The 26,555-nt window shown below is 41.6% G+C and overlaps 1 protein-coding gene across 9 annotated transcripts in view; it reads left to right on the top strand.

The window, feature by feature from the left end:
* The window catches only part of SLC23A2 (solute carrier family 23 member 2), a 134,825-nt gene that overhangs the window by 9,980 nt on the left and 98,290 nt on the right, over positions 1 to 26,555 (top strand). For 4 of the 9 annotated variants that reach the window (XM_025876047.2, XM_073878347.1, XM_073878346.1 and 1 more), the window contains exon 2: positions 17,250 to 17,376. The exons of 1 other annotated variant lie outside the window; for it this stretch is intronic. The gene's annotated coding sequence lies outside the window, so the exon portion shown is untranslated. Of the gene's footprint in view, positions 1 to 8,086; positions 8,187 to 15,378; positions 15,490 to 17,249; positions 17,377 to 26,555 lie in introns of those variants that run through there. 4 more of the 9 variants (XM_025876046.2, XM_025876045.2, XM_073878345.1 and 1 more) reach the window with 4 other exon arrangements.

Here is a 26,555-nt window from a genome sequence, read left to right as displayed (position 1 = left end):
ATCCGAGATCAAGAGTTACATGCCCATCCAGCTGAGCCAGCCAGGCACTCCTAAGAGTTTTGTAGTTTTGGGTCTTTGATTTTTTTTTTTTTTTTAAATTTTTTTTTTTTTTTGTGAGAGAGAGAGGGGGGGAGCCAGAGAGCAAGCACAGGCGGGGGGGGGGGCGGGGGGAGACGGTGGCAGGCAGAGGGAGAAGCAGGCTTCCCGCTGAGCAGGGAGCCCAATGTGGGACTCGATCCCAGGACCCTGGGATCATGACCTGAGCTGAAGGCAGACGCTTAACCGACTGAGCCACCCAGGTATTCTTTGATTGGTTTTGAGTTAATTTTTGTATATGGTGTGAGGTAGGTGTCCAACTTCATTCCTTAATGTGTGATTTCCAGTTCTCTCAGCACCATTTGTTGAAGACTATTCTTTCCTCATTGAATTGTCCTGGCACCCTTGTTGAAAATCACCTGACCATAAATGTTACGGTTTATTTCTGGATTCTCTGTTCTGTCCCATAGATCTAGTTGTCCATCCTTATGCCCGGATATCTTAACTACTATAGCGTTGTATTAAGTTTTGAAATTGGAAAGCACGAGTCCTCCAGTTTTGTTCTTTTCCAAGATTGTTTTGGCTATTCTGGTCCTTTGCATTTTTATTTGAATTTTAGGATCATTTTGTCAACTTTTGCCAGAAAGGCAGATGGGATTTTGATAGTGATTGCATTGAATCTGTAGATCAGTCTCGATAGTATTGCCAAGAACTACATATTTTTAACGGAAAAATTTCATGAGATAATATCTATTTGCACTAGGAGCAATGCATTTTATATTCTAGCTTATTCTAGTCCGTTGCATTCTTTTATTTTTTAGTTAAAATAATTGCTGGCCCCAGCTCCGTGAATTGATTTCTCTATTCATGTTCATGGGGTGTTAATTTATTGTTTGAAAAACATGCTTCTGGTCAGTGGTCCTCAACCTTGACAGCAAATTGGAATCATCTGGAGAACTTTAAAAAACTACAGCTGCCTGGTGTCATCCCAGAGACTAAGGTGCACTTGATCATGAGTACAGCCTAACTGTTGGGATTAAGAAAGAAAAAAAAAATCTCCCAGGTGATTCCATTGTGCAGTCAGGGTTGAGAACCATTGCTCTAAGTGAGGTCAAGTGCAGATATTTACCCCTTTTAGAGCCTGTGCATAGTTGACTGAACGTACAATGGGATGAAGTGTGCATACTGCTAGCTGTGGAGCTGCCTGTGTGAAGCATTTGGTCACTTCGGTGACAAATGTGCTAGAGAGGTCTGTGTACTTCATTTTTTTTTAAAGATTTTGTCAGAGAGCGAGAGAGTGCACAGGCAGGGGGAGAAGCGGCAGGCAGGCAGGGGGAGAAGCGGGCTCCCTGCTGAGCAAGGAGCCAGATGCAGGGCTCGATCCCAGGACCCTGGGATCATGACCTGAGCTGAAGGCAGACGCTTAACCGACTGAGCCACCCAGGTGTCCCCCTTTTTCTTCATTTGATCTGACCACTGACGTTGTTTTCCTGAGAAATAAAAGGATTTTGCTTTCTACTTTCTCCTGAGTGTGTGTAGTTGTCTGTGGTCTGTATAGGAAGCAAGGATAGAGCACCCCCTGGGCAGTGTCATTTCTCTTTTGCTTTTCTGCGATAGGAAATGGGCTGATTTGAGAAGAATATGCAGGAAATGCCCAGCTATTTTAGGGATTGTTGTATAAAGAACACTGAAATTATTGGTTAGAATTATTATAGAAGTATATGAAGCTGTTGGTCAGGATTGATCAGAATTAAGGTCAGAATTACTGGAAAAATGCCTGAAAGTGAGACTGGTGTCCTGTCTTAGAATATTAAAGAATATTAAGACTGGTGGAAACACATAAAATAGCTTATTTTACTCATTGAGTATTTTTTCTTCGTTTGAAAGTAAAATTTTTTGTTTGTGTACGTGTGCATATGAACACGTGTATATTTGTATTTTGAAATAGAGATACAGGGGCTATTTAAACCAGTTTTCTTTCTTTCTTTTTTAATTTAGCAGTGTACCTTAGGCAAATGACTAAATCATTAAATAGCCCTTTAAAACATGGCTTTTAACAGCTCATTTGTGCTGAATGCATCATGTTTTATTTGACAAATCCTTCCATTGTTGGGCATTTAGCTTATGAGCCATTTTTTGCTGTGGTGAACATAATACAATAGTGAACAGCCTTGTATGGAAATCTGTGTGCATTTTTCAGATTATTTCTTTAGACTACTTTTTTGCAAGGGACATCGTTTACATTTTTAAGGCTTTGTTACATAATGTATATGCAGGATACTTACTGCATCCAGGTTAATGTACTGGGAATTACTGCTATGTTAAACTTTCCTGAATCCCCCCGCTTTTTTTTTAACCAATTTGGGCAAAGAAGAGAATCTTTATGTTTGTTCTGCTTTTCTTTGGTAACTAGTGAGTTTGAACACTTCTGAGTTTTTTTGGGCCATTTATATTTTGTTTGGCTTATTTATTTCCTTTACCAATTTTTCTAGTTTTCTCTTCCATCTTTCTCCTGGTGATTTATAGCAGTTCTTTTTATAGCAAGGGTATTAGCACTTTAGTAAATGTTACAAATATGTTTCCTAATTTGTCTTGTAAATTTATGATGTATCCAGGAAGTTTTATTTGTAGATCATTTTTAGTGCTTTAGTTTTCAAGAAAAAAAACCACCTCATTTTTCAGACTCTAAAGTTTCAAACAAAACTTTTTTCTTAAAGATGAATAAAAATCTGTCAATGTGATTTTGCTTAAAAGGTTTTTTAGATTTCAGATCTGCTTGTCTTTTAAAGTATGATGGGAATAATCAGCTGAATTTTAAAAAGTTAAATATGAACTTGAAGATTTTTCATCATCCTGGTCCCAAAGAATGGGAACTTTAAGTGGGATCACCCGGAAGTTGGGTGCTGTTACTCTAAAGAGCCAGAAAGTGGGGCTCGATTGTCAGTGACAAGCCTTCCACTCCAGTTTTAAATTTCGACACTTTTGGTGTTCAGTACTTTCCCCTTTGGGCATGTATGATGTCTGTTTTGGGTCGATGGAGTTCTTGTGCTTTCATTCCTTACTTTTGCGCCGGTACTATTAAAAAACTGAGACTTTTGCATCATGCTTCGATAATAGCCTCAAGTAACTCTTTCTAATTATATCCTTTAGGCATTTTCCAAAATATGGACTTCATCTGTATTCCAGGTCTCTGGAAACGCTTGTCCTAACTAGTTTTCAGTCCTTGTGAGTCTTATTAACTCCTGAGGTCGTGGGCGGGATGTTAATGCCTGTAGCATAGGACTTGCAGTAGGCACTAGGTACTCTCTGTGCCTATCCAGGCATTATTATTTTCCTCTCCACAGTTTCTAGTAGGAATCTGTTCTCTTGCTGCTTCTAACTGGGTGCGAGTCTCTGCTTCCCCTCTGTGCCCTTCACTGTCCTTAGCGGGTGGGTCTGTGGGATTTCTAATTTACCCTTTGTGTTCATTCTCCCACCCAACCATTATGGAGCACCTTCTTGGGCAGGATACTGAGGTACATCTGGGGAGAAGTAGCCTGTCTGAGACCTTGGCATGACCATCTCCAGGTCTTCCTTGGTTCTGAGTTCAAAATTCTGACCCTGAGTTACTTTAATCTGATTATAGGTATTATCTAATTGTGATCATTCTCTGACACTTTGGAAAAGTTTTAGGGAGTTCTGGGGTTAGCAGGCCCCAGGGGGGAGCTTGTCCTCCCTCTTCACACACACCCCTGGTTCTACTCCAAAATTACTCCTGTCTTCCACAGTAATGAGGCCCCGGAAATAGGTACAGGAAGGGGGCGTACGATAGCAGGGGGGCACCCTTGAGCTGTCAAGTCTGGGTGGGTCAAGGAGCGCCCCGCACCAATAGGCAGAGAATGGGGCTGTTCAGAGAGAGATTGGGGCATTAGAGGATAAAGGCACATCCGTCTAGTCTGACAGGGAAGCTTTTGGGGTTAGCTTTTCAGCTTAGTTGAACTCAGCTGTACTTGTTCACGTGCTAAGGCACAGTTTATTAAGGAAAAATGGAACCGTTTGTGTTAGCTGAGCTTGACTTATTACCACTGATAATTGTCATTGAGCTGTGTTTTTAATTTGGTCATTTTGCCAGGAATATAAATCAGACATTACTCCTTAGATCTTTTGGGTAATTAGGAAGATTGGCAAGCCTCCATTTTTCTTGAATTAAGTCATTATCCTATTTGTAATATGGGATTAAATGTGTTAAGTGAAGGAAAGGCATTTTTAATTTTTTTGAAAGATAGTTGCAACTTAAGCATGTGGGCAAAATTAGTTTTAGTGGCTTGTTTTGCATATATATTTATGAATTTTAAGCTTTTTTTTTTCCTAATCACAAATACAATAAATGTTCATTAGTAATGTAAAAGAGAAAAGCATAAAGAAATAGGACCCCACATGCAATCTGACACCCAGGGAGGATCGCTGTTAATATTTAGGTAAAGTATCTAGACTGCCTGGTTTACCAAACAAATGTAGTTTTTATATAAAAATGGGGGGTGTTCTGCCTCATCCTTCCCTCCTGCCACTTAGTAACAGAGCATGACTGTTTTCCTGAATGGCTTTGCAGTTTATCATAAAGCATTTTACTGTCATAATTTAGTTAGCCAGCCCTTAAATATTGGACATTGACTTGTTCTACAACTAAAGTGAATATAATTATACTCATCTAGTTATTTTCCTAGAGCAATGATTTTATTGGATATGCATTTTTATTTTTTTAAAAGATTATTTGAGGGGGGGAGAGGGGACAGTTGGGCTGGCACACAAGCAGGGGGAGGGGCAGAGGGAAAGGGAGAGAATCTCAAGCAGACTCCCTGCTGAGCGGGGAGCCTGATACAAGGCTCAATCCCCAGGACCCTGAGATCATGACCTGAGCCGAAACCAAGACTAAGCCACCCAGGTGCCCCTGGATATGCATTTTTTTTTTTAAAGATTTTATTTATTTATTTGAGAGAGAATGAGAGACAGCACGAGGGAGAAGCAGACTCCCTGCTGAGCAGGGAGCCCGATGTGGGACTCGATCCTGGGACTCCGGAATCATGACCTGAGCCGAAGGCAGTCGCTTAACCAACTGAGCCACCCAGGCGCCCCCGGATATGCATTTTTAAAGGGATGGATGTTAAACATTTAAAAATTACTTTGACCGAAAATATCTAGCTGAAAATGAAGGTGAATATTTCTCTAATCTTGGAATGAGGAGGGGCTTCCTAAGCACAAAAGTATTAGAAGCAATTGCAAAAAGATACTAGATTTGACTTCAGAGAGATGAAAAAGCTATCCTTTATTTCAAGTGATATAAACAGAGAGGAAAAAGCAGTCATTTACTTTTTCTGGGGAAAATATCTGCAACATGACAAAGGGTTAATGTCCTTAATCTGTAAGGAGCTCTTACAAGTGAATAAGAAAAATCAAACCTACTGAAAAAAATGGACAAAAGGCACTTTAACAGTTCATAAGAGAACTATAGACACATGGATCAAAGAAATCAAGATTGAAACCAGATGTCATTCTTTGCATGTCAAATTTGCAAAAGTTAAAAAAAAAAATCTGGGACTGGCAAGTGAAGTTAACATACAGTTTTCTTCTCTTGTGCTTTCTTTGTTAGTTTGTCAGTTTTCCCAGAAGGAATTGGGAAGGTTTCCCATTTCCTATTTCGTTATCAGGAAGGTTAGGATGTAACTATAAATTTGTCTTAAGCCTGGCATCTTTTTTTGAGCACAGTTCTTTGCTTTTGTGATTTTCTCTTATTTGTGTACTGTTATTCAGGGTTTTAAAAAATTGTTTTAAGGAAATTGCCCATTTCGCCTAGATTTTTGGGTTACATATATGTGCTGCTTTTAAGTCAGTTAAAAAATACAAACTCAGTGTAAAAGCGTGAAGAGTACATAGTATCTTGTGTTTGCCCTTGTTTTCAGAAGATATCCTTTGTCCTGTTCAGCAAGTATTTTGTTTCATGAAAGAGGTTTTGTATTTGTTTTTTTGAATTAGGAGTAGGTATTTTGTCAGCCTTTTTTGGCATCTACTGAATTGACAAAATGATTTGGTTGCTCAGTTTCTGGCCGGTGAATGGTACTGGCCCCGGGGCTATATCCTCCCTGCTTCTGAAGTATTAACATCCTTTTTTAAGGAAATGGTAAAATACAAAGGTAACAGTTCTGTATGTGTCTGTTACCCCCCCCCCCCGCCAGTTTTTTGGTATGTTTTTTCCTCTGTGAAATCAAAACCTGGAAACCATAGCACTTAGGACCTTTGCATACCCCAGTTAAGAAACTAGAGAAGAGCTGTGAATATTTTCTTGTGTGTTCAGAGTGTTCTTTCCGGGGGAAAGTCAGGTGGGGCGTCATTGAGCTCCAAGCAGTGTTTCCTCTGAACTGCTCACAGGGGCCTGGGCTTTGATCTCAGCCTTGTAACCTTGTGTGCAAAGGGCAGGTCTGCACATTTCCAGAGTGTGGTGCCATACAAAGGGGAGGGGTGCAGGCTGACGGTGGGACAGAAGTTCAAGGATGCGCACTGATAACTCAGGCTTGCTTTTGTTGACTGGCTCCTCCTGTTAATTTCTCTCTCAAAAATACATTTGTATTTTTCCAGTATTAGAACTTCTGACCCGATTCTGTATTTTGGTCTCTTGATAGTCTAGTGGAGTAGACAGCCAGTCCTTCCAAACACTGGTTTTACTAATCAGCTTAAAAAATACTTTCCAAAAACAAATCTTCATGGGGTCATAGTACTTCCATTTGCCCCTTTACAGTTTTTCTCTGATTAGTAGCTAAAGTGACATTTTGTTAATTTGCAGTTTTGCCCTTCATGGAAGTTTTTTGCTTAATTAATATTTTTTAGCCTTTTAAAGGATTTACGAAAGAAGCATACACATGCTGGAAAATAATTCTAACTTGTCAGAATTGGATAAAGCAAATTTTGAAAGTCACATGAGCCTCTTTTACCCCCTACACTTAAAGGCGGTTTGATCTTTATCCTTTCCGGCCCTTTCTTCTGTCTACGAATCTGTTCTATATAATTACACTTTTAATAAAAATGGGATTATACTACACATATTGTGTAACTTGAATTTCTCAAAGGACATCATATATAATTTCAGTTTAACTGAAAATAAGCAGTTCTAGAGCATTTCTTTGGTTACTTTTTTCCCTGGTATTTTCATTATTCCTCTTCTTGACTAATCTTCGTTGATGGATGTTGCCTTGGTGCTTTTCTTCTGACTCTGTACATTTTTAATAAACATAGCTTAGAATAGATTTATGGTTATGAAGATTTTGTTTTTGGAAATAAATTACCTTTTTATTCCTCCTTGAATGCAGAATGTTTTAGCAAGAGAAAAACAGTTTCTCCATGCATATGCTCATCAGTTAAAACGAGTAAAAATTTTTTTGTCTCAAACAGCAAAAGACCAATGTTTAGTTTCCGAAATTAAAAAAGTAGGATCACTGGAGACTTTTTCAAGGCTGGACTGGTACAATTCCGATGGCATTTGTGTGCTTTTTTACCTCAAAGCCATCAGTGATTGTGAGGCTACTCACAACAAACAGTAGAAAGAGTTGCAGCGTTTAAGAAAAAAAAGGGGTTTGCAGCATAACCGTTTTCTAACAAGAAACTTCTTGGTATCTGGCTAAACTCATCACCTGTGTTTTTCTTTACAATGGTGGGCCAGGCTCCTGACTGGTGCGTGGTGTTGCAGAGACAGCCACCCAGGTCAGGCTCTGGGTTCTTTTTTATTGTGAAACATATGCACAGGTATAAGAGTATATAAAACAATAAAATGAACATCTGTGACCTGTTGATAATCCACCTTACTAAATAGAATATGAGCCAGCTTTTTTTATAAGCACCCTCCCAATACATGTGTAAGATGCTTTAAAATAAGGTCATTTTTTAAGTAATCAAATCTTGCTTTCCCCACAAATACAGCACTGCCAGTTGATCATAGTGGTGACGTTGAAAGCAGTGTAGAGTCATAAAGCTCAGTTGTCACAGGTGTGATGGGCTCTGATCCCTATTCTGTCACGTCTTGTAGGAGCTCCAGGACCTTGACCAGGCCTCATCCCTCTTGGGTTTTCTTGTGAAGTGTGGACCCAGTAGTTTCCGAGGGTTGTTGTGAAAATGAAATTGCACAGGTATGGTACATTAACCTGAAAAAAGTTATTTTACCAGCAAAAATGGGTTTATTTGGGTTTATTAACTGAGAGCTGCAATTTTGGACACGCAAGCTATGTCCAGCAAACAAAGGAGAAAAAGGTTATTTTATGGAGAATGAGGAAATCGGAAGAGGTTATTTTGAACAAAAGTCCTTTGGAGAAAAGCAGGAGTTCAGGGTGGGGAGGGTTGATCTTTGGCTGAGTTGCAGGGGTGGTTAATTTCTTATATGAGATACTGTGTACTTTTTTCCCCTTTTGGTGCCTGTTATTGATGATTCTTTCCTGTTGAGATTCTTCTGTTGGGATTGTAATTGACAATTTTTCCTACAGTTGGCATTCAGTGGTACTGACTCCCCCTTCTAGCCTCCTGACTCCACTTTAGTGAGGTTTCCCTTTATAAATTTTCACATTTTCCCCCTTTTGACCAAGCTCTTTCTTCAAAAGCATTGCTGATCAGCAGATTCTTCTAATTCAGTGGCCTTTTGTCCCTCAGTGCTCGGAAGGACCTTTCCTGGGCGTAATGTCCCACATTGGGGGGAAAATTCTATAGATTGGAAACCTACTGAGGTCACATTTGAGTAACAAGGGGGAGCAGGGAGAACTCTCAGGTATCTCCCACCGCTAGTGCGTATTTATCAAGATTGTAAGCGTTGGAGATCGTCTGTTGGGTACGTCAATTTTTTTTTTTTTTTAAAGATTTTATTTATTTGACAGGGAGAGCACAAGCAAGGGAAGCAGCAGGCAGAGAGAGAGGGAGAAGCGGGCAGCAGGGAGCCCGACGTGGCGCTTGATCCCAGGACCCTGGGACACAACCTGAGTCAAAGGCAGACGCTTAACTGAGCCACCCAGGCACTCCTGGGTACGACATTTTTACACAAGTTTGATAGGCAGCAAGTACAGAATCAGAAGTAACATGACCGTTTTTGAATTGTGTGATGGTTCTAAACCAGGATCCTAGGTCTGAAGGCCATCTAGGGGGCACCTGGCTGGCTCACTTGGTGGAGCATTCAACCCTTGATCTTGGGGTTGTGAGTTCGAGCTCCATGTTGGGTGTGGGGATTACTTAAAAAAAAAAAAAATCTTTGTAAGTAGCCAACTAAAAATATCCATTGGCACTGATTCCAATTTAGGGGAGGAATATTCCCCCTACAGGAGTCAAACCCAGAGTCCTATATGCCTACTAGAAGTTGCCCCTTGGAGCCAGTCAAGAAAATAGAATAATGAATACAACAGGAGCACTCTGAGAATTAACGGAGTTAATTTGGGAAGGTATAGTGCAGGTATAAATATGAAGCAATAGCTGGTGGGCTTTTTGCAAAATAGCAGAACTTCAAAGACCCTTTAAAACAGTATTATTATCTCAAGAGAACTGTTCTAACCAAATGTAATAATACAGTAAAGTTGACAATTCAGAAACCATGAGTTTTGGATAAGAATCCACACTCTGTTAATAGTCCAGATGAAGAAGAGAGACTTTGTGAATCCTGAACCTTCTAACAGGCCAAGTATGGACATTTTGGGGAAGCTGTCTCATCAGATGCTGTCTGCTTCAGTTCTGGGAAATCTTTACTTTCGGGTCATTAGACGGTGTGTAGGTCCAGGCGGGGTTTGCTTTCTTTAGACAGGTCCTGTGAATGCAGGAGTCTGTTCCCTGGAGTTTGGCAGCACAAGGGTTGGTTAGCAGTACCTAAGAGGGGCCTTTCCAGCGACGTTGAAGAGAGTTTTTCCAGAGGTGTCTTTTATCATAGATGAAATCTCCAGTTGCAAGGTGTGATTCTTTAAGTTTTCATCTCTCAAGAGTGCATGGTGAAAAGATTGCTCTACCAAAGCCTGGTTATTCTCAATAGGAGCAGCTAGGCTTTTACAATATTCAAGTATATCTTTATCAACCATGGGTCAAAGAAGGCAGGAGCCAAGTGCGTTGGATGTTCTCGGATTATTTCAAAGGGTAAAAGCCTGAGTTCCAGAGGGGTGGAGCTGAGTTTAGAAGTATCAAGGCAATGCTTTTAGGCCAAGATAATGTGGGAGATCTCTGCAAATTTTTCCAGTTGAATCTTAATAGTGCCCTTAGTACATTGGACTAACCTGAGGATTGAGGATGGAAGTGTTGTAAAACTGGCGGTGCAGCACAGACTTGCTGAAGTACCTGCTTGGTAAAGTGGGTTCCTTGATTACTATGACTTTTAAAGAGGGTTTCTCCACATTGGGAATTTTTTTTTTTCCTAATAGAATTTTATCTACAGAAGCAGCAGTGGTCTGTCTACAGGAGAGAGCATTGGCCCAGGGAGAAAACCTACAAACCATGACTAAAACATATTTAAATCCATGAGATGAGGGTAGCTATATGAAATCCATTTGCCAAACCGCGAATGGCCCCTTAGGTAATTTCAGGTGAGCAGTGTGAACGTGTTTTTCTGCATTGTGTTTCGGACACGTGGGGCAAGCGAGGGTAGGCACTTTTTGCGGCTTTATTTCTATTTCCCCACCGTATTGGTTTCATGAATTGGGACAGATTATTTGGTCCAAACCACAGTTTTTTTTTTGTTTTTTTTTTTTTTTTTAATCCAACCAACAATGATTAGATTTCCAATATTGTTTTTCCCTTTCTGGGGGCCAGTTATCAGGTGTCTCTAGTCAGTTTTTCAGAATCCTCATTTAGAACATCCCTTTGGACTGTGACAGAGGTTTGGCTCTTGATTTCTTTGAGAGGCGTGTTTTGGGGGAAGTATCAGGGGGTTTCCTTTGGCCTCTGGAGAGTCGAGTCTGGAATGCCCAGGAACCTTAATAAAAGAGCAGCTCGCAAAAGTATGGCATTTAATGAATCTTGACCCTAGGAGCCATTTTTATTTTTTATTTATTTATTTTTAATTTTTTATTATGTTAATCACCATACATTATTAGTTTTTGATGTAGTGTTCCATGATTCATTGTTTGTGCATAACACCCAGTGCTCCACGCAGAATGTGCCCTCTTTAATACCCATCACCAGGCTAACCCATCCCCCCTCCTCTCTAGAACCCTCAGTTTGTTTTTCAGAGTCCATTGTCTCTCATGGTTCGTCTCCCCCTCCGATTTACTCCCCTTCATTATTCCCCTCCTGCTATCTTCTTCTTCTTTTTCTTTTTTCTTAACATATGTTACACTATTTGTTTCAGAAGTACAGATCTGTGATTCAACGGTCTTGCACAATTCACAGCGCTCACCATAGCACATACCCTCCCCAATGTCTGTCACCCAGCCACCCCATCCCTCCCACCCCCCCACCACTCCAGCAACCCTCAGTTTGTTTCCTGAGATGAAGAATTCCTCATATCAGTGAGGTCATATGATACATATCTTTCTCTGATTGACTTATTTCCCTCAGCATAACACCCTCCAGTTCCATCCACGTCGTTGCAAATGGCAAGATCTCATTCCTTTTGATGGCTGCATAATATTCCATTGTGTATATATACCGCATCTTCTTTATCCCCCTAGGAGCCATTTTTAATTTTATCCCCTTTGGAGGTAAAGGCACCCCATTGTTGCCATAACATTCCAGAGTTCTGAGCTACCCAAAGACATACCAGCTACGGGTGTAAATGTTTGTGGTTTTACCTTTGGCCAAGGTACAAGCTTGACCAAGGGCATGTAACTCAGCCTTGTTGGGCTCAAGTAGCTAAAGGTATAGAAGTGCTGCCTCAGTCACTTCTTTTTTTTTTTTTTTTTAAAGATTTTATTTATTTATTTGAGAGAGAATGAGAGACAGAGAGCATGAGAGGGAAGAGGGTCCGAGGGAGAAGCAGACTCCCCGCTGAGCAGGGAGCCCGATGTGGGACTCGATCCCGGGACTCCAGGATCATGACCTGAGCCGAAGGCAGTCGCCCAACCAAGTGAGCCACCCAGGCGCCCTGCCTCAGTCACTTCTGCACTAGCATTCCCAGCACAATATTTGTCATTTTCATCCTTTAAATAAGCACCATCAGTAAAACATGAAAAATCTGCCTTGGTTAGAGGAGTTTCCTAGGAATTGTCACAGGGAGTCAGGAGGTGATCTGTCAGTCTTAAGCAGTTGTGAGTGGTCTCCTCCGTGAAGGAGGAGAGAAGAATAGCGGCTTGATTAAGGTTATTGCAGTGAGAAGGAGTTCTGTGAGGAGCAGTTAGCAGGGGGATCTCCTAGGAGGGGAGGCAGCTGACTGAGGTGTTGAGTGTGGTGAGAATTTGTGGGGGGCTTCTGCATGCAGCACGAGCTTGGTTAGAGGGAGTCCTGTGACTCTTTCTTCACTGGCCTTAACCAGAAGGGCAGTGACAGGAATGGCTCAGAGGTGGGGGCAGAAGGGACATCCCTGGCCACAGGCTCCAGTGGTTGGCTCTCCTACCCGATGGGTCAGTGATGGTCCCCCATATTTTGGGGCAAGCAAGTACTCCAGGCATTTTCTTCCTTCTCACAAACAGCGAGGAAAAGGAAAGTTGATAATTAGAATGTGCGAGGGCAGGAGGCTTTATTAGGCTTTTCTTTAAAGTCTCCAAAGCTTGGTCTTTTCGATCTTTCTGAATGACAGGGTCAGGTTTGTCATTTTTAAGTGAAGCATACAATGGTTGAGCTGTAAGAGAGAAGTTTGGAATCTCAGTTTTGACAGTAGACAGCCAGTCCAAGAAAACTTCATAATTGGCACTTAGTTTTAAGTTTTGGGAGGTTCAGGATGCCATGAAACCTACCTGCATCTAAATGTAGTCCTTGTTCTGAGATCAGGTGCCCTAAGATGAACCTGAGTTTGTGCAAGCTGCAATTTTTCCTTGAAAACTTTATGTCCTTTTAAGGCCACAAGTTTTAGCAGGTGAATGCTGTCTCCTGTGAAGAGGTTGGAGAAAGGGAGAAGAGAAGCAGAACATACACATATTGTAACCAACAGGAGCCTGCAGAAAACTTTTTATCCTCCATATCAGCTTTTAAGGTTTGTAAAGAGTAACCTGGGACATTATTGTCCAGGTTTATTACTGTTCTTCCCAAGTGAAAGCAAGAAGATACGGGCTATCCTTATGAACTGGAATACCAAAAGTGCACTATATAGAACAATTACAGTGGAGAAGGATTTGCTTTCAGTGTCAGTGTATGGGGGTTAGGAACAACAGGGTGCCCAGGGATAATGTTACTTATTGCTCCGAGGTCCTGGACTAACCTCCATCCTTGGCCCCACTGGGTCTTCTCACAGGTAAAATAGGGGCTCCCAGGGACTAGTGCAGGGAATGATAAGGCCCTGAGTCCCGTGGTCTCCTATTACGGGCTTGATGCCTTAAAGGGCTTCTTTATTTATAGCGTATTCGTTCTGGGGAGAGGTGGTGAGGGATCGGTTTGAATCTTGATGGGAGGCGCGCTGTGAATTCTGCCAATATCAGTTGAGGAATCTGCCCATAAAGAGGGTGGTAGCTGACCCGATGAGGACAAATGAGCAGTGTCCCCAGACTCCCCCATCGTGCCATCAGAGATGGAGCAAATAGAAGATGTTGAAGGGTCATTGAATCCACCTGGTTGGCAATTTTGATTCTAGAATGATTTCCTTCTTTTGGGAGAAATTCTGGCATGATACTTTTCTAAGAAATCTTGGCCCAGTCAATGAATGGGGTAGAGAAACTAAAGGGTGGGAATCTCTCAAAGGGCCTAAACCAAAGGGAATAGGGGCAGAGACAGGAACCTGTTGAGGTTTATGAGAGACCCCCCACTATCGGAGCTGTTTTCATGTTCTGACGCCTGCAGGGCCTGCTTTCCAGGAGTGGTGCTGAGCTCCGAGAATGTAGCTCTACGGTCAGTTAGACAAAGAGATTGATTCTCAGTCTGGAGAGTGGTTTCTCCAAGCCAATTAAGAGGGGGGACTGGGAAGAGTCCCTGTCGGTCGTTGGAGCCCCATCACTGGGAATTAGGAGGACCCTAGAAAGGCTGGCTAAAGGGCTGAAGGCTTCTGGAATGCTTAAGTGTGTAACAGTCTTTTTTCCAGTGCCCAGGCCCTTTGCACCAATAACAGAAACCGGGGGGTTTGGGTCTGTTTAGGGGCCTTCATTTGCCAGAGTTGAAAATTGAGAATTTTGGTTCTTTCTTTCAGGTGACCCTGCTGGGTGTGAGTGAGCTGGTTTGCCAAGCTAGCGAACTCTGGAGTGGACTGAGTTTCCCATTCCATGCTGGTCCTTCAACTAAAAGATCCTGGTTCTGCCTGTTAGTAAATGTAGAGTTAAAGGCTACCCAGGTGGATTCAGCCTCTTACGGAAGCCCAGAATCTTTAAAGACGGTTTGGAGTTGGTTATAGGAGTTGTGACCAGGTTCATCAGGATTTTGTGTGCAAGCCTGAATTTTGTTCCAATCAGCAGGCTTAGGAAAAGCTACCGTAACTGCCCGGTGGAGGTTTCCAGTGAGCGTTCTAGAATCTTGCCAAAGTTTTAGGGGTTTGTGTCTCTAAATCTTTTAGGATGTTCTCATGGGGCTAGTTTCATCCAGCATTTGGCCTGGTCCTCACCAACAAGCACATGACCTGACTGATACAAATCTGAGAAACCGGGGGTGGTAAGTTAGAATAACTATGTTAAATTCTTTAGTAATTGTGAGTTCTGAGTCACTTTAGGAAACTCTTCAACTCTGGCTCACAGTCTGGCCTTGGTCCAGGGAACATAAGAGATTTGGGGTTTATTTGGATCCTCAGAAGACTTCACTTTAAAGGGGCAGTTTTTATTACGTTCAGGAAAGGAGGGAGTGGGGAGAGTTTCAGAGGAAAAGGGAAGTTCAGGACTGAACGCAAGACAGCTGCTGCACATCCTGAGACATAGAAGACAGGAAGGAAAAAGGCCTCAGAAGCCCTTTTCTCCCTTTGTTTGCCTCTGTTAGTCTAGAAATTGTATTTTGCAGACAGGCAATTTTAGATTCCTGATAATGTTTGAAAAGCTTCAAAATCCCAAAGTAGGCATCCCATTCAGTTTTGACAATTTTAGAGCCATGGCTGTCCAATTAATTTTTGAGAAGAGTAAGTTTGGGGATATGGCACATTCCCTGTAATGGCCATTGGAGTTCTAAGTTACTTTGTGCATGAAGAGGGACCACGGTTTTCATTTTTTTATTTTATTTATTTATTTATTTATTTTTTAAAGATTTTTATTTATTTATTTGACAGAGCGAAAGAGCACAAGCAGGGGGAGCAGCAGAGGGAGAGGAAGAAGCAGGCCCTCTTCCGAGCAGGGAGCCCGATGCGGGACTCGATCCCAGGACCCCGGGATCACGACCCGAGCCGAAGGCAGATGCCCAACCATCTGAGCCACCCAGGTGCCCGGGACCACAGTTTTTAAACATAAACCTGGCTAGGGTCCCAGAAGTAGGGGCACCCTCAAAACATTTTGATGACTGGGATCTCATTTCTTAGGGTTTTGTTTTTTTTCTAGAGCAAGAAAGAAAAATTCCTAAACAGTATGAACAGCCTGGTTCTAAAAGGAATCCGAGCAAAGGCCAGCTCTGTTCCAGTAGGCACAGCCTTGTTCCCAGGAAGTTGGGTGAAAGGCTAGCACAGTTTCAGTAGGAGTAGCCTGGTTCATAATAGGAGTTGGACCAAAGGCCAAATGAGCTGCTTATAAAGGACAAAGCCTCAAAACAGGTCCCAAATAATTCTTGGAGAGCTTAAAACACAGAGCCCAAAATCCAGGAGAAAAATTACCTTCAAATTCTAGGTTTGAGGAGAAAGCAGTGAGCTCAGGTAGCTCTGTGGGTATGGGTACCTATTTGCTCACCAGCCTTGGAGTTGTTGGCAGTCTTCTGGATCCCACTTCTAATCACCAAATAATGTTAACCTTAAAAATAAGTTTTTACCAGCAAAAATGAGTTTATTTGGGGCATTAAGCCATGGCCACACCATAGGCAAGTCCAACAGAGAGGAAGGTGATTTTATGGAGAAGGAAGAAGTTAGGAGGGGTGGCTTTGAGGCAAAGCCTATTGGAGGAAGACACTAGTTCAGGGTGATGGTGGCTTGTCATTGGCTGAGTTGGCAAGGGTAGCAGATTTCTTGTAGGAGCTGCAATGTACATCTTTCCCTTTTGGGGCCTATCATTGATGATTGTTTCCTATTGAGATTCTCCTGTTAGGATCTATAATTGACAATTCTTCCTGTAATTGAGTGGACTCGCTCCCCCTCCGGCTTCCCCTTAGAGCCTCCCCTACTTTCTTCTCCACTCCACATTAGTGACGTTTCCCTTTATTAATTTTAACAGGTAATGGGGCTTCTGGGTGGCTCAGTCAGTTGAGCATCTGACTCTTGGTTTCGGCTCAGGTCGTGCGTGGCTCAGGGTTGTGGGATCGAGCCCTACGTGGGGCTCTGTGCTCGGTGGAGTCTTCTTGTCGCTCTCCCTCCCCGACTGCTTCTCTCCTGCTCTTTGACCTTGCTCTCTCTCTCAAATAAATAAATAAAATCTTAAAAAAATTTTAAGAGGTACTTAGTACAGTGCCTGGCACGTAGTGAGCACTAGAGAAGTCTGTAAAAAGATTTTTTTTTTTTTGGTGCCTGGGTGGCTCAGTCGGTTGGGCGTCTGCCTTTGGCTCAGGTCATGGTCCTGGGGTCCTGGGATTGGGTCCCGCATCGGGCTCCCTGCTCAGCGGGGAGTCTGCTTCTCCCTCTGCCTGCCACTCCCCCTGCTTGTGCTCTCTCTCTCTCTCTGTCAAATAAATAAATAAAATCTTTAAATTTTTTTTTTGGGTAAATTGAGGTCTTACGCTAGGGAATATGGAGTTTAAAAGATTACCAAGGAAGAAACCCCAGTTAAGTACAAAATTGCTTTTCCCAGGTATTCTAAAATACCATCTTCCAAAATATTCAGTGCAGATTAAGAGCCGATTTTGAAGGGAATGAGGGTGCCATGTGTGATTCTGCCCAGGGGCTGGCTGGGGCCTCCTAGGTGCTCCTCAAGAATGAAGTCGTCACAGAGCAAGTTCTAGGATTGGGCACAGCTGAGTGAGAAGTAGGCTTCTCTGTTCATGTGGAGTGCCTCCTGGTAGGTTCATTATTACTCCATTTTTATTTACCATCTGTTTTTCTCTAGCTAGGTCTTGACTCTGCTAACCGGGATCCCCCTGTGGTTTCGAGCTTGGACCTCAGCAGCACGAGGAAATGTAGCTCAGCGGCTTGTAACGGAAAGCATATGGACAGGTCCACGGTGCGGCATTTAGGTGCGTCTGAAACCCAGTCTTTTTCGTTCTGCATTTCACCGTGCAGTTGTGCTGACAGCCCTTTAGTGTTAGAATTCATTTGTGCTTGACCTTGTCCTTTGCACCTGTCACTAACAGTCTAAATGCAATCTTGGGAATAATTAATTGTTCCATTAATGCTAATGATAAGGTAATGGACTGCTTTAGGCCAAATTCCTTGTAAGCAGATTAAAGTAGAAAATAGGCAAAGTCTTGCCATTTACAGGTAATAGTAAGGTAGGAAGTAAATATTTTCATTTTCCTTTATATGCTTTTGACTTTTTTTTATCAGTAAAAATTTGAGTACTGATTGCCAATTGAGGCTCCTTGTCTGGGGTCCCAGGTCTGAACCCTGGGGGTAAAGATTGAAGACCTCTTCTCTCTTTTTCAAGCATTCCTCATTATTACTGATATTATTACATTGCATTCCCGGTCCCCCACCCTCTCTCATCCCAAAGCTTGATGGGCATTTTGGTTATTTTAAATTTTTTGCTATTACAAACAATACTGCAATGAAATTTTTTGTATGTATTTTAGGGAGAATACCCATAAGTAAGTTTCTAGCAGTACAATTGTTGGGTATAGTGCTTAAGATTTTTTAGTTTTTTAAATTTTGACAAATTGTCCTGTAGGGAAGCTGCAAGAGTTGACACTCCTATTAATAAACATTCTCTCAAACAGGTTGTCATGTCAAAACTAACTTATTCAGTGTGATAGGTATAGAATGTTATGTCAGTGGTACTTTTATTTTACTTTTAATTTACAAACAGTAAAAGTCACAATTATAAGAGCTTTCACAAATGCTGAAAGGGGATCATTTAAAAAAATTTTTCATTTTCTAATAGAAAATCTATACTTACTGCTTAAAAAAACAAACAAAAACAACAAAAAAACCCACGGAAACTCCAAGAATTTAAGAGGAAGATCCTTGATCCTACCACCTAGTGACACCACTGTGAAGATTTGTGGATTTCTTTGACTTTTTCTGTGTGCAGCTTTTTTTGTTTTTCTTAAGCTGGTGTCAAATTATATGTAATCCATTCTTAAAAGTAATATTTATTAAGCGCAAGGGAGGTGAGGGGAAGACGGTTCTGTCTGGGGATACCTGCAAACTACATGGTTTCTCAGCTCTCAGAGTTTCAGTTACTGTCTCTATATTTCAGTTCGCACCTCTCTTTCTCTGTTTGTGCACAGAGCTTCTCTCTCAGATATCTGGTCTTCGGTGGGCGCTTGTCGGGTGTACTGTCACCCCCGGATCAAATTCAGCATGTCCAGACTTTGTTCATTACTTGCCTTGTCAAGCCCGTTTCCTTATTTAAGGGAGATACTCTTGTTCTTTTTTTAGAGGTCCTTTTTGACACCAAATCTTTGATTGATTTTTGTTGTTGTTCTCTTTCAAATCCCTCCCTCTGTTCCTTTTTCTCACTGTCCCTTCCGCCATCCCAGTTGCCAAGATCCTTACACTTGGATTAACACAGTAGCTTCTTGACCTTCCATCTTGAGATTTTTCAGTGGTGGACTGTTTCTGTTCTCCTTACCTGGCTAGGAACTCATGTTTCATAAAACTGTGTTGCATTTACATTGGACTCCCTTGACCCTGCAAGGGGTTTTCGTCCTCCACCTCCCATTGTATGCTGTGGCTGAGCTGGTTTCATGGCCTAGAGACTTGCCATACTTCTGCCTACCTTGGTCTCCATGGTGGTCTACCGCTCAGAACGTTCTGTTATCCAAGCCTGACCCCCCAAGTCCCACTTCCCCAAATTCATTTCTGACCATTTCGGGCCCTTTTGAGATCCTTTCTCTGAGTGCTCATGCCCAGTTTGATAATTATCATGTCTCTATAATTCACTCCTTGTCCCAGTCCACTGAAATGGCAGACGGCTTCACACGTAATCCATTTCCATCAATGCCGCTGAGACTTGTGGCAGTTTAGGAAACTAGCCAAATGGTTAGTTTAACTCCCCCTCTCCCCCACCCCAGTACAGATCCTAAATAGGAAGTTTACAGAGCTGAGAAAAGAGAAGGCTTGCCAGTTAGTATGTGATCAGGAGCATACAGGTGATAGTTCACTGTCTGGGTATTCCTAGCAGAGAACACCAGCTCTGCCCAGTGCCAGGAGCCTGCTGACCATGTGCCCCGGTCTGATTGCAGGCACATTTTACAAGTTGATCTGTAGATGTGGAGGGACTCGGATAGAAACTGGATTAAAGACTTTGAGCTATGAGGAACTGTGTTTTATTGGTGGCTGATTTCCGAGAGGCTGTGTCTGGTAATTCTGGTGTCTTTGGTTTATAGACTGCGTGCTCTTGACGTCAGTGTCCCACTTTCTCATAACTAAACATGTTATATAAAATGCTCATTGTTGATAGTTTGATCAGTAGCAACAAGAGAATTAAATATTTACTGGAAAAAATGGGTACTTTCAAAAACCTATGTAAACACTGATGATGATCAGGGAGCTTGCATAAGAAGGTAAGGAAGGACGATGGTTACTATGGAACAGTTACTATGAAGGGACTCCAAGCACATTAGGTGAGTGCTGGCCTTTTCAGTGGGATGTGTTATAAAATCAGTGTGTTAGTGTTGGATTAAGACCAGCTGTTGATAAATTGCCTAAGTCCTTGGCTGACTTTCTGTTTGGTATGGAAAAGTCTCATCAATAAATTTGTCCCATTCCTTCTTTTTTTTTTTTTTTTTTTTTTTTTTTACAAAAATACAGGTTATTATTTTGTTTTAGCTTTGTCATACAAAACCAGATCTTGCAATTCAGTAGTTACAAAGCCCCTCTGGATTTGAGACCCTTGGATGGACCTTGTTTGTTTTATTTAGGTTTCTTGTGCTGGTCCTGAGCTTCCAGTGCAAGAGCCCCTGGCCCCCTGAGGACCTTTCAGCTTGTGCTTGTTGTGAGCATCAGATTTCTGCTTTGGCCTTTCTCACATCTGGCCGCTCCCGCCTTCCAGGGCTGTGAGTGTGAGAAATTAGGTTATGGCACCTGTTCCCTCTATCAGAGTGCAGGCTGCCGAGCTGACGGTGTAACGGTAATACAGGGTTTGTTCTGATGGCTTGATTAGGGTACGTGGCCGTGCCTGTGTTATGTGCGTGTGTGTTTTGTAAAAATCTTAAGTATTGGAACATATTCTTTTGATGCAGTCTGATCATGATTACCATGGTTGTGTACTCTGCATAACTTTTCTCTTTTCCTGGTATCTGCTTTCTTTAGACCAGTGCTATGTGATTTTCTAGTAGCTAGATTAAGTTAAAACAAAAAGAAGCAGGTACTACTAATTTTAGTAATGTGTTTTATAACCTAATATATAAAAAGATTATCATTTCAAACAATCAGTATAATATTATTGATGAGATATTTTGCTTTTTTTCCCCCCATAGTAAGTCTTTGGAGTATTGTGTGTATTTTATACTTACCAGCACATTTCCAGCTGACCACATTTCAAGCGCTCGGTAGTCACGTGGGGCTGGTGGCTCTAGTGTTGGGTGGTACAGCTCAAGGTCCACATTGTTGTTCTGTACCACTGAGTAATATGTTTTCAAGTTGTAAGCTTTTGGAGTTTGGGGTATTTCATAACGTAAGCCACTTCTGTTCATGGGCTGCATAATAGCATGTACTCATCACCAAATGATACTTCTTTCAGCTTCCCTTTCATTTTTTTTCTTTTCCTGTCAAATTGAGAGGTTTCCCATTTCCTGGAAAATGTTTCTGAACCAGTTCAATAAGTAAATTGATAGGCAGTATTTCTAGATGTTTTTTCATTTATTCCCTGGCTTGAGAAGAAAAAAAAATTTTAATGTACTTTAAGTTTATATAAATTTTTGTATATATAAATTTTTTAAACTAGTTTTCTATTTTACCCAAGAATCATAAATGTTTTGTAGCTTATAATTTTAAATATATTAGATTATAATTGTAATGAATTAATATTTATGTTTATATATAATTTAAATATATATTTTATATTTTATATATATAAAAATATAATTTTAGATTATAAATTATAGTAATTGAAGTTTAGGGTCCATTGAATAACTTTTTAATTTTAATTCCAGTATAGTTAAAAGTGTTATATTAATTTCAGGTGTACAATATACTGATTCAAGAACTCTGTACATTTCTCAGTGCTCCCCTTTTTTGGGTCCAGTGAATATTTTTCATTTCTTTTAAATAAAGAATTTGATGACCTAGACTAATGTGAAGAAGTACACTACTGTTTTTAGATAAAAACGGCCTTTAGGGGCACCTGGGTGGCTCAGTTGGTTAGGCATCTGCCTTAACCATCAAGCCCCACATCGGGCTCCCTGCTCAGCAGGGAGTCTGCTTCTCCCTCTGCCTCAGCCTCCCCGCCCCGTCCCACTTCTGCTCTTTCTCTCTCGCTCTTTCTCTCAAATAAATAAAATCTTAAAAAAGAAAAAAAAACCCCAAAACACAACAGCCTTTAGAAGTAGTTAGAATACAGGGCTCTGAGGAAATACAGGAAAATCAGGAGTCCCTGAGCACAGTAAGTTTGCAGAACATTGAGAGTGCCTGTCTTCTGACCACACCTTTCGTTTCTTGAGTTACTCAGCTTCTGTCAGCAAATCCTTGGAAATGAGAAGCTAAGCATCTCGTCACAGGGATGTGAGTGCTGCACTTTCTCCTTCTAGTTTGTCTTGCCTGTGTATTTACTTTACATTATCCACAGGCAATGACTTAAGGTTTAAAAATAGGGGCACCTGGCTGGCTCAGTCTGTAGATCATGCGATTCTTGATCTTGGGGTTGTTAGTTCGAGTCCTGCATTGGATGTGGAGGTTACTTAAAAAAAAACCAAAATCTTTAAAATGATACACACACTGTAGAAAAATAAGAGCCAAAAGTCATAATCCTGTCATCTGGAGGTAATCACAAAATCTAAAAACACTTCAGCATCATCCTTCCATTTTCTATGTGTGTATGTACACACTGTAATGGGATATCACGTGTGTTTTGTAACCTGCCTTTTCCTCCACTCAGGGATACATGCAGCACATTTCTTTCCTTGTCAGTGAGTTACCTGTTCTGTTACCAGTTTTAAAATGCCCACAATATTCTAAGAACGTAGCCACAAATTTTTTTTTGGAGAGAGACCACGTGAGAGCTGGGAGAGGGGGTTTTGGGGGAGCAGAGGGAGAGAGAGAATTTTTTTTTTTAATTTTTTTTTTAAAGATTTTATTTATTTATTTGAGAGAGAGAGAGAATGAGAGATAGAAAGCACGAGAGGGAAGAGGGTCAGAGGGAGAAGCAGACTCCCTGCTGAGCAGGAAGCCCGATGCGGGACTCGATCCTGGGACTCCAGGATCATGACCTGAGCCGAAGGCAGTCGCTTAACCAACTGAGCCACCCAGGCGCCCGAGAGAGAATTTTTTTAAAAGATTTTATTTAAGAGAGAGAGAGGGTGCGCACGAGAGCACGAGCAGAGAGGAGAGGCAGAGGGAGAAGCAGACTCCCCGCTGAGCAGGGAGCCCAGTGAGGTGCTCAATCCCAGCACCTAGGGATCATGACCTGGGCCGAAGGCAGACATTTAACTGGCTGAGCCACCCAGGCGCCCCTGGGAGAGAGAGAAAGGATCCTAAGCAGGCTCCATGCCTAGTGTGGAGCCTGACGAGGGGCTCGATCTCACGACCCTGAGATCATGACCTGAGCAGAAATCAAGAGTCAGATGCTTAACAGACTGAACCACCCAGACGCCCCAGAATGTATCCACAATTTATTTATTTATTTATTTATTTATTTATTTAAAAGATTTTTTATTTATTTGAGAGAGAGAATGAGATAGAGAGCATGAGAGGGGAGAGGGTCAGAGGGAGAAGCAGACTCTCCACTGAGCAGGGAGCCTGATGCGGGACTCGATCCCGGGACTCCAGGATCATGACCTGAGCCGAAGGCAGTCGCTTAACCAACTGAGCCACCCAGGCGCCAGTATCCACAATTTAATCAATCAGTTTAGGCACTAATATTTTCCCTTCCAGGTTTGGATTATTTTACTCATTATTTTAGTGAACGTTCTCATAATGAAAAATTGAGCCTATTTTAATTATTTTGTTAAATTTCCTAAGAGTAGAATTGTTGGGTCAAAGGCTATGTGTATTTTTAAAGCTTTTGATGTTTTTAAATGGCCATCTAGAAATGTTAAGCCAATTATTATTCCCACTAGCAGTTTATCCAAGTGCCTGCCTACTGAAGGAACATTAAACAATTATTCAGTAATCTTAAGATTTGTTGAATGAGTTATAAGCAATGCATTTTAATTTTATTTGTGCTCTTCTAGATTTTTCACATTTTTTATAAGAAGGCTTATATATAACTATACTCCCATCAGCAATACAGCGAGAATCACATTAAATTAGAAAATGAAAAGGGAATTTTGACAGTAATAGGAATTCCTACAGCCACGCAGACTACTTTTAAGTATGTGTGGCTAAGGTGTTCTGAAGCCAATTTATCAGAGAACTGCCTTCTTGACCTGGTGGCTCTCTGGATAAATTTTTAGATATACACTCTATTCTCTGAAATCGTGTTTCTTTGTTAGCCAAAACTTAGGAACCACGTAGATTTAGGAAAATGTGGATTCCTCATTGCTGAACTCAAGAAGAGTATATGTTTGAACAACGAGGGATTCTTGGTATGAATTGTGGTTGTTGCTTTGGAGGGAACAGCAAAGGGAAGTTGAGATTTGATTTGGATTTTAAAGGGTCTGGGAAGGATTTTCTGAGGAATTGGTAATTTAAACAGAGATCTGAAATGTGAATAGGGAATTCTCCGTATGTTACGTCCTTCCAGGTGGAGAGGACAGCCTCCAGCCTTCGTTGAACAGTGCCTGCCATTTTGAAGGCCACACCAGTCTGCGACTCGACCCTCCCCTTACCTTTTTGCCTTCGTCTAGCAACTTCTTGACCATCCCTAATGTTCCTCAAGAACGTTGGCTCCTGTTTTGCTCCTTTTCTTTCCACTGTGTCTTCTAACATTGTTTTTGAGTTGTTGGCTCCACAGGCCTCTGAACCTCACCCTCCCTTCACGGGATCTTTTCTGGGAGTTTTACTCCAGTTACTTCAGCTCTCCTGAGCCTTGCCCTCTCCCATACGACCCTTGTGGAATCTCTGCACACATCCTGTCCTTCCCTAGGTCTCATTCGTTCTCTACTGGTTCTTGTTCTCTTCAGGCACTTCGCTATTCTCTGGCTCCCTCTCCTCTCTCCCACCCTTTGTCCCCGCTGTGGGTACCACAGGGAGTCATGTGGCTGCCCGCTTACATTTTGATTTCCTCACTGAACTGTCTGGGTGACTTACCAGCCTTCTTCAGTGGCACAGTCCTGTTTTTTAACTTTTCCGCGTTTTTTTTCCCGTTACACACTGCTGGAGAGAAACCAGGTATCAAAGTGACTTTCTCTATCACCCATTTACAAGTTCTGGGCTCCGCCAGACCCTTGACTTTTCTTTTTCTTCCCCTTATTAAGTGAGTGCTTTCACTCCTGTTTCCTCCACTGGCGGCCTCCGCCTCTCCTCTCCACCATGACTTCCACATCTTAGTTCATTAAGAAAACAAGTTGTCGGATAGATGCTCCCTCCACTTCCTGCCCTTCTCCCTCATCAAGCATTGAGAAACAGTGGCCATCTGTATACATCGCTGCCCACTGTCCTCCACAGAGGGTATGAGGCAACCCTGCAGGTGGGTGTGTGGAACTGTTTTCACACATCCTCGAAGTTTTCCTGCCAGGGCCACGGGAGAACCGCTTCCTGCTCCCTGTGGCATCGTTAGGACTTCTTTTTTTTTTTTTTTTTAATATTTTATTTATTTATTTGACAGAGACACAGCGAGAGAGGGAACACAAGCAGGGGGAGTGAGAGAGGGAGAAGCAGGCTTCCCGCGGAGCAGGGAGCCCGATGTGGGGCTCGATCCCAGGACCCTGGGATCATGACCTGAGCTGAAGGCAGATGCTTAACCATCTGAGCCACCCAGGCACCCCTATTTTTACTTTTGTATTACATGTTTATATATCCGTAAACACACATTCAGTATTGACTGCATGATTTAAAACCTTAAGTAAGAGATCTCATGTGGTCTGTGTTCTGTAGCCTGCTTGCTCATTCAGGAATGTTCTCAAGGCATGTTGACCCAAGTGGCTAGATCGCGTTCATTCATTTTAAGTGCTCTCGTTTAATTCTGTTAAGCATCAGAACTTATATATTCTGTTGATGTGTTGGTTGTGTACTATTAAAAACAGGGTCAAGATGCTGAGAAGTGGCATTGCTGGGTCATAGTGCACACACATCTACAACCTACTACATGCCACCAAATTGTTTTGCCAAGTGTTTGAACCAATTTACATCTCTGGCAACAGGGTGGGAAAATTACTGTTTATCCACAGTCCTGCCAACAGTTGGTATTATTAAGCTCTTTCACACTGGCTTTATCTGATGGGTGTGGAATGACCTCTCATTAACAGGGATATGCCACAATTGGTTTACCCATTCACTAGCTAAAGGTGAATGATTCCAGGTTTTGGCTAATATAAATAAAGCCACCATACACATTTATGTGCAGGTGTTTGAACATAAGTTTTCATTCCTCTGGGTAGATAGCTAGAAGTACTGTTGCTGGGTCATAGGGTAAATTTATCTTGTAACTTTATAAGAAATGGCCAAAATGTTTTTCCAAAGTGTTTGTGCCATTTTACATACTGACCAGGAGTATATGATAGTTCCCGTTGCTCTGTGTTCTTATCAGCACTCGGTGTGTCATCTTAGCAGTTTTAATTTTTGTTTTAGCCATTCTAATAAGTATGTCATATATTTTTTAACACACACAATTAAATTTTAAAAACTGGATATTTTAAAAGGACTTGAAGTAATAGATTTTTGCTCTCCATGGTCTTGAATTATTTTTTTTCTCCTTTAATTCAGAACTGGAGCATTGTGTTAGAATAACCAAATAGTGATAAAAGGTGGTATAGTATAGTGCAACATTTGCAGGCTTCTGCTAGAAAATTTGGTAAAGGTGTTTTTCTTGCTGCTGTCAGCAAAGTTCTTTAAGTTACGGAATCTTTGATTTACTGATTGGACTTTTTTTTTGGTTTTATTTCTGGAAAATATGTATTAAAACTTTACAGTGAAGAGTATGCAGTCCCCATTTTAA

The sequence above is a fragment of the Callorhinus ursinus genome, unplaced genomic scaffold (genome assembly GCF_003265705.2).
Source record: "Callorhinus ursinus isolate GAN/ISIS: 27379988/994484 unplaced genomic scaffold, GSC_fseal_2.0 scaffold29, whole genome shotgun sequence".
NCBI classification, from domain to species: domain Eukaryota; kingdom Metazoa; phylum Chordata; class Mammalia; order Carnivora; family Otariidae; genus Callorhinus; species Callorhinus ursinus.
This window is presented reverse-complemented; position numbering and strand designations above follow the sequence as displayed.